The following is a 9,138-nucleotide window of genomic DNA, read 5'->3' on the forward strand; positions in this document are numbered from 1 at the left end:
AATAATTGGGAAGTATTCCCTCCTCTATTTTTTTTTTTTTTTAAGAGTTTGTGAAGTACTGGTTTTAATTCCTCTTTAAAGTTTGATAGAATTTACCAATGAAAGCATCTGGTTATGGGCTTGTGGGAAGTTTGTTGATTACTAATTCATCTCTTTACTTTTTTATAGGTCTATCAAAATTTTGTATTTTTTGAGTAATGTTTTAAATTTAAAAAATATAAAGCAAGTGTAAAGTGGTAAGTATGTATAAGGTAGTCTGGTAAAGCCCAAATTGTGTATAAAAATGTGTCCTCCTACTTCACGGGAATTCAGTTTGAAACTTACCATTTAACAATTCAGTTTTTTAAAACATGACTTTTTGAAAGAGTGTTGTTAATGTCTTTTTATTTGAATTATTTTAAATACATCAAATATTTTGTATTTCATAATGGCTTGGAATTTAAGGGTTTGGTTTTTTTTTTTTTTTTTTTTTATTGCTTTTATCTCAGCAGCAATGCAGCAAGTGTTGGATAACCTTACGGAGCTGCCCTCATCTACAGGAGCAGAAGAAATAGACCTAATTTTCCTCAAGGGGATTATGGAGAATCCTATTGTAAAATCACTTGCTAAGGTATAGTGGTTTATTCATAAGCTTACTAAATTATTTTTAAATTGTCTTTACAGAGGTCTTTTCAGATATTGCTGTTTCAGAACTTAATATGCTTTTGGTGTAGTTAGCAAATAATAATACTTATCACATAATGAAATCATGCACACGAAAATTAGACTACTTTTGCCTTTCCTGCGCTGACTTTAAATACAAGATAAAACAACTCTTAGTTTTAGCCTAACACATTTAAAGTTTTAGGGAAATTTTAACTGAATAGTCATATTATAACAGGACTTATGAAAAGGATCCTGGTACTATTTCCGTTTCAGCAACAGCAAAATACTGATGTTCTTCTTTTATATTAGACTGTGTGCCTGTTTTTCATTTTGGTTCTTGACTTCCTCTGTCTAGTACTTTTTGAAAGCTTGTTTTCTCTTGGATAACCTTGATATTTCAAGTCTGTTTCTGTAATCAGCTCCCTAGTAGTCTCCTTAACTTGTCTGTAAATATACTTTTACACCTATTCTTAGTCCAGTTTTATTTCACTTACACTATTTCCTGTATTAATTTTTAGAAACATCACTAAAGCCCGGTGTGTTAACTACTTCACAACCGTTCTTCAGCATTCTTCAAATGATTCTTGCTTTCAGAAACCTGTGCCACATGCCCTCTCTGGCCTTTCCTTCATGGAGTCATCTTGTCTTTCCATTTGCTTTTTGTACTCCCAGTATGTTGATTTCACCCTCTCCCATAATCATTTTTTAACCACAGCCCATTAATTTTTTTTCTTCTCCCTTGTGAAAAATCATACCTTTTACAGACTTTTTCATTTGTAAAAGTGAGCCAGTAATGCAGATTCTTCATTTTATTCACAAACTTAATCATTCTAAGATCACATGATATAAAACCTTTGGCTCCTAAGTAAAAACTAATCTAGTTATATATCACCCAACTGGAATTTTTATTTTAGTCATTTTTTTTTTTTAAGATTTATTAGAGAGCGTGAGTGTGAGCCGTGGGAAGGGGGAGCAGAAGGAGAGGGAGAGAGAATCCTCAGGCAGAGTCCCCTCTGAGCAAAGAGCCTAATGAGGGGCTCCATCCAGGACTCTGAGATCATGACCTGAGCTGAAACCAGGAGTTAGCTGCTTGACCGACTGAGCCACCCAGGTGCCCCAATTTTAGTCATTTTTGATTGCAGTTTTTCCAAAGTTTATCAGATAGTCCTTTATCTTAATAGTAATATTATAGGATATGAATTTACTTTCAAGTTCAAGCTCTTGTCACAAATACCAATTACCATACTCTGTCAAGATAGAGTAATAATTTCAGGGTCTGTTGAAATATGTAGGGGCTATTTAAACCTGTATTAACTAGCTAACCCTTAGCTCTAATTGGTACTTTTTAAAATAGTTTTTGACTCTTCCTTTGATATCATAATGTTGGTTGTCAGTTTTTGTCATTAGTATCTATTACACCCATGTCCCCATATTTATTTATCATTGATCTGTAGATTTAGAAACTAGATAATAAGGCATCTTACAGTGTGTTTGTAATTCACAGAGGTCTTTAAAATATATTGTTTTGTCTTCACAACAATTTAATGAATTGAAAATCAAAGTAGAAGAATTATTTGTCTAAGGTCACTGTCCTAGTAAATTGACAGAGATGAGGTTTAGACCAGGTTTTCTTTCTTCAGATTCTGTGCTCTTCCTACTATAGCAAAGGTTTTGTGTGTATGTATATTCCTAAGAATTTCTGTGGGTAAAAAATTACTGTTATTCTGGCTTTTGTGCCATTGATATTGGCCTTATTGAGGATTATCTTGTTCATTACTTTCAACAGGTGAAATGGCTGGATGACTTTTAAGCAGCTCAGGTGCTAGTGTAATCTTCTGATGATAAAAATGAAATTAGGGGGCACCTGGGTGGCAAAGTCAGTTAAGTGTCTGACTTGGTTTTGACTCAGGTCATGATCTCAGTGTTGTGAGATTGAGCCCCATGTAGGGCTCAGCATGAAGTCTTCTTGGGATTCCCTCTCCTCCCTCTGCCCCTCCCACGCATGCTCGTGCACTCTCTCTCTCTCTCAAATAAAATAATCTTTTTTAAAAATGAAATTAAGAACAGAATCAACCAATAGTATCCACCATTCAAAAGCAGTTTCTCGATAAATAGAATCAATGATAGCTTAGTATTCTAACAGTGAAAGAAAAGAAATCCCAAGAGGAAAGGAAGACTTCTACTTCCAAGAAAGAGATATTGAGTCACAGCAGGCCGACACTCCCAGTACAACAAGTAGAGAAAAATGGTTAAGTTACTGAGGAAACAGAGGCATATGTTGCTAGACACAGGGAGAGACAGGAACATGTGACTAATAATCATGAGAAAAATAACAGAAGCAGTTCTATAGATGATCCTTTTATTAGAGTTTATAAACAAATATTTTAAAATGTATTAGAATATTTTAAAAGAAGAGAAAATGAAGACATTTAAAATATTACTAGAAAATAGAATCAAAATTAGAATCAAAATCAATCAAGTGGTCATTTGTTCTGTCTTTTAGATTCCACATATAAGTGAAATCATGTGGCATTTGTCTTTGTCTGACTTACTTTACTTAGCATAATACCCCTTAGGCCCATCCATATTTTGCAAATGGCAAGATCTCATTCTTTTTTTATGGCCAAATAATATTCCATTGTGTATGTGTATGTATATACGTATGTGTATACATACACATGTACCACATCATCTTTTTTTAAAGATTTTATTTATTTAGAGAGAAAGAGAGCGTGTGTGCATGAGCAGGGACAGAGTGGGGGTGGGGGAGCAGAAGGGGAGGGAGAGGGAGAGAATCTTAAGCCAACTCTGCACTGCGCCAGGGCAGGGCTCCGTCCCACAACCCTGAGATCATGACCTGAGCCAAAACCAAGAGTCAGGCACTTAACCAACTTAGCCACCCAGGTGCCCCCATCATCTTTTTAAAACATTTTTCTTTTGAAATATAGTTGACACACAATGTTACATTAGTTTCAGGTGTACAGCACAGAGATTGGACAGATGTCTACATTATGCTGTGCTCACCACTAGTGCAGCTCCCATCTGTCACCATATAACACTATTTCAATACCGTTGGCTCTTTTCCCATGCTGCACCTTTTGTCCACATGACTTATTCCATAATTGGAAGTCTGTATCTCCCTCTCCCCTTCAACTGTTTTGCCCATCCTTCCACCTACTTCCCCTCTGGCAATCATCAGTTTGTTCTCTGTATTTATGGGTCTGTTTCTGTTTTTTGTTTATTTTGTTTTTCAGATTCTACATGGAAGTGAAATCATACAGTATTTGTCTTTGTCTGACTTATTTCACTTAGCATAATACCCTCTAGGTGCATCCATATTTTGCAAATGGCAAGATCTCATTCTTTTTTTATGGCTGAGTGATATTCCGTTGTATATATACCACATCTTCTTTATTGATTAATCTATCAGTGACGTTTGGGCTGCCTCCATATCTTGGCTATTGTAAATAATGCTGGAATAAACATAGGGTGCATATATCTTTTTGAATTAGCACATTTGTTTTCTTTAGGTAAATACCCAGTAGTGGAATTACTAGATTTTGTGGTATTTCTGTTAATTTTGTGAGGGACCTCCATACTGTTTTCCACAGTGGCTGCATCCCATTTGCATTCCCACCAGCAGTGTACAAGGATTCCTTTTTCTTCACATCCTTGCCAACACTTATTTCTTGTCTTTTGCTTCTAGTCATTTTGATAGGTGTAAGGTGATATCTCATTGTGGTTTTGATTTGCATTTTCTTGATGATTAGTGAGGTTGAGCATCTTTTCATATGTCTATTGGCCATCTGTGTGTCATCTTTGGAAAAATGTCCATTAAAGTCCTCTGCCCTTTTTTAAATCAGGTTATTGGGGGTTTTTTTGGTGTTGAGTTATAAGAGTTCTTTATATATTTTCCATATTAATCCCTATAGGATATATCATTTGCAAATATCTTCTCCCACTCAGCAGGTTTCCTTGTCATTTTGTTGATGGTTTCAACAAAGGAACTGCAAAAGTTTTTACTTTGGTGTAGTCCCAATATACCACATCGTCTTTATTCATTCATCTGTCAATGGACACTTGGGTTGCTTCCATATCTTGGCTTGTTTAAGTAGTACTGCAAACAAACAGATTCTTAAATATAGAGAACAAACTGCTGATTGCTGGAGGGGCAGTGGGTAAGGGATGTGTGAAATGGATAAGGGAGATTAAGAGGTACAAATTTCAGTTGTAAAAAAAAATAGTCTTGGAGATTAAAAGCTTAGGGAATATAGTCAGTGATATTGAAATAATGTATAATGACAGGTGGTGACTGTACTTACCACGGTGAGCACTGAGTAATGTGTAGATTTGTTAAATCAATGTATACCTGTAATTAATGTAACACTATGTTAGTTATACTTTAAAAAACAATGAAATGGATATTCAAGGACTCAAAAATATATCTGAATTAAAAGCTCATTTGATGGGGTTAATAGATTAAACATTGCAGAGAAGGGGATCCATGAATTTAAAACAGTCCAGTAGTAAGTATCCAAACTAAAAATCAGTAACAAGTATGGAACATAAAGGAGAGAGAATAGGAGGAATACTCAAAAAGTTTGATATACATGTAATTGGTATCCCAGAAAGAGAAAAGGGGGAAATGGGACAGCAGAAATAGTTGAAGATACATAGCCAAAAATTTTCAAAACTGATGAACAGCATCAACTGATCCAAGAAGCAAAGTGAACCCTCCTGCAAGAGAAATATAAAGAAAAACATTATTTGGAACAACACAGTCAAATTCCTGAAAATCCAAGACAGAGTGAATATTTGTAAATTAGAGAAGAATACTTTTAAAGAGAAACAATAAGACTAATGGTTAGCAATAAAACAGGAACTATATATGTCAAAACAGAGTGCACTGAGATCATTATAAAGTTTTGAAAGAAAAACGCTGCCAACCTTGAATTCCCTTTCTGGCAATAATACCTTCAAAAATGAAAGCAAAATAAAGATTTTTACTTTTAGACAAATGAAATCTGAGAAAAATAATCTCCATTTACTCTATAAGAAATGCAAAACGAGGTTTTTCTGGCAGAAAGAATGACAAAGGAAAGGGAAAACTAATGGTAAATATAATATTGACTTTTTTTTTAAAGATTTTATTTATCTGAGAGAGAGAGAGAGAATGAGAGAGAGAACACGAGGTGGGGAGGATCAGAAGCAGAAGCAGACTCCCTGCTAAGCAGGGAGCCCAATGTGGGACTCGATCCTGGCACTCCAGGATCATGACTTGAGCCTAAGCAGTCGCTTAACCAACTGAGCCACCCAGGTGCCCTAATATTGACTTTTAAAATGAAATAATAACAATGCCTTGGGGCATTTATAACATGTATAAAAGTGAAATATGTGAAGATGATAGCCTAAAAGGAGGGAGTGACTTAATGAGTCAAACAATTTTAAGATTCTTTTGTTGTTCAGGAAGTGGTAAAAAAAAAAAAATGGCTTACAGTGTATGAAAAGTCAGGGATGCATACTGAAATCTCTAGGGTACCACAAAAAGTAAAGTTTCAAGAATGAATAAAGTTCACCCAAGACATAAGGAAGAAAATATAGTCTTGAATTCCCATCACAAATTAGCAAAATACGGGATAGGAAGGGAACCCATCTTTAGACATGGGGATAGTAAGCAGCACAGGACCATGATCCCTGACTGAAAGGAAACAAAGTGAGCAATATGAAATTGAGGATAGTTTTCAGGCTGCAGTAAAGAAAGGAAATACATGGGGCGCCTGGGTGGCTCAGTTGGTTAAGTGACTGCCTTCAGCTCAGGTCATGATCCTGGAGTCCTGGGATCGAGTCCCACATCAGGCTCCCTGCTCAGCAGGGAGTCTGCTTCTCCCTCTGACCCTCCTCCCTCTCATGCTCTCTGTCTCTCATTCTCTCTCTCGCAAATAAATAAAATCTTTAAAAAAAATTAAAAAAATAAAAAAAAAATTTAAAAATAAAAAAAAGAAAGGAAATACAAACAGGCCAGCCGTCTTCATAGAGGTCGGGATTTGGGGAGATGGAGATGACTGGAATTTGTGTGGCAAAATATCAGGGAGAAGGAAGCTGAACACAGAAAGGTCTCTGGAGATCTGCCCTCAAATCTTTGGCTGAGCACTGACGTATATATATATATATATGAAGTAGGCCTCTAGAGTTCTAGAGAGGATCCTCTGGAAAGCACAGTAGGCCAAACAATTTCCAGAGATCACAAAGAATGAAGAATAGTTTGCATTCCCACTACAGAGTCAAGAGTCCTCATACTACACAGTACATTGAGCAGATTCACCCCAGCTTGTTATAGCAGACCTGTGAAATTAAAGCAGAATTAAACTAAAATTCAATAAGAGTTATTTGAAAAATTCCCAAGTATCTGGAAATTAAACAACATACTTCTAAATCAGGGCAGGGAAGAAATCACAAACAGAAAAAAAAAATGTTTTGAATTGAATGAAAATGAAAATATATGTCAAAGCAATGCTTGGAGGAAAATGCCTTTATTAGAAAAGAACAGTATGTAAATCAGTCATCTAAGTGTTCACCTTGAGAAAATTGAAAAAGAAAAGCAAATTAAATTCAAAACAAGCAGAAAGAAGTAAATAATAAAGATAAGACTAAACGTATAAAAGGCATTTGGCAAAGTCAGTATACCTTAAAATATATCAATAAAATCAATAATCCTGTAGCTAGACCCAAATTACCAGTATCAGAAATGAGAGGACATCACTACAAATCCAACAGACATTGCAAGAATAATAAGAAATATTATGAACAACTTTATGACAATAGATATGACAACTAGATGAAATTGACTAATTCTTTAAAAGACACAAACTACTACGTAAGAGGCAACCTGAATAGCTCTGTATTTCTTTTAAACTGAATATTTGTAGTTCCACTTGATTTCTTCCAGAAAAAGAGTAAGAGAAAGAAACATTTACTATTTTATGAGGCTTAGTGTTACCCCTGATAGCAAAGCCAGCTATGGACATTTCAAGAAAGGCAAACTGCAAAATAGTATCCCTCATGAACATAGACTTCAAGTTCTTAAGATAATACTAGCAAATCAAATCCAGCAACATACAAAAAGGATAATACTACATTATCAAGTAAGTTTTGTGTCAAAAAATGCAAGACTGCCTTAATATTTGAAAACCAATAAATGGTGCTCGCTTCGGCAGCACATATAGTAAAATTGGAACGATACAGAGAAGATTAGCATGGCCTCTGCGCAAGATGACACGCAAATTCATGAAGCGTTCCATATTTTTCACGTACCGAATGGAGCACTGAGTGTTACACGCAAACAATGAATCATGGAACACTACATCAAAAACTAATGATGTAATGTATGGTGATTAACATAACATAATAAAAAAAAAAGAAAACCAATAAATGTCACCATTTTGTTGATATGATAAAAGTCATGTGATTGTGCTAATAGTCGTAGGAAAAGCATTTTACAAAATTGAACATTCATTCTTGATAAAAACTTGGTAAACTTAGAAGGAAATTGCCTCAACCTGATGGACATCTATTAAAAAACTGCAATTAATATCATAATTCATGGTGGAAGATAAAATGCTTTCTTTCTGTGATCACTTCTGTTCAACCTTCATCATTTCCATTCACTTTTGTACCTGGGGGTACTAGCCAGTGCAAAAAGGCAAGGAAAAGTAGATAAATAAAAGGCATACAGATTGAAGAAGAAAAAATACACTATCTTTATTCAAAGATGACATTATTGTTTATACTGAAAATCCTAAGAATCTATCAGAAGGAAGAAAAACAAATCTAGAACTAACAGGTATGAGTGTAGCAAGGTCATAAGATACAAGATCAATCTACATAAATCAATTGTATTTTTATATACTAGTTAAAGAAATGGGGGTCAATTTAACAATATGTGCTAGACCTGTACACTGGAAACTAAAAGAAAAAAATTGCTGAAATTAAAGGCATACATACATACAGGGTTTGGAAGGCTCAGTACTGTTAACATTGTCAGTTCTCCCCAAACTGATCTATAGATTCAGCAGAATCCAGTCAGAATTTCAGGCTGACATATTGATACTGAAATTTATGAAGGACCTAGACTAACCAAAACAGTTGTGAAAAAGAAGAAAATTTGATGCTCTCCACAGCCTGATTTCAAGGATTACTATTACCCTACATTAAAGAAAACACTGTAGTATTGGCTTATAGATCAGTGGCACAGAATAGAGCCCAGAAAGAGACCAATATGTGTATGGTCAACTGGTTTTTATTAATAGCACCATGGTAATTCAATGAAGAAATGATAGTCCTTTCAATAAATGTTCCTGGAACAATTGAGTATTTATATGCAAAAAAAATGAACATCTTTTACCTCATAAACAAAAATTACCTCAAAATAGATCATAGATCTAAAAATAAGAGCTAAAATTTTAAAACTTTTAAAAGAATACATAAGAAAAACTT

At 34.8% G+C, this 9,138-nt stretch overlaps 1 non-coding gene across 1 annotated transcript; it reads left to right on the plus strand.

Moving 5' to 3' along the window:
• The first annotated feature begins 7,843 nt into the window (after nt 1-7,843).
• LOC123323718 lies at nt 7,844-7,949 on the plus strand. The gene has a single exon (XR_006539515.1). It is a non-coding gene; the product is annotated as a U6 spliceosomal RNA (small nuclear RNA).
• Nucleotides 7,950-9,138: the final 1,189 nt, after the last annotated feature.

Source organism: Neomonachus schauinslandi, unplaced genomic scaffold (assembly GCF_002201575.2).
Source record: "Neomonachus schauinslandi unplaced genomic scaffold, ASM220157v2 HiC_scaffold_365, whole genome shotgun sequence".
Taxonomy (NCBI): domain Eukaryota; kingdom Metazoa; phylum Chordata; class Mammalia; order Carnivora; family Phocidae; genus Neomonachus; species Neomonachus schauinslandi.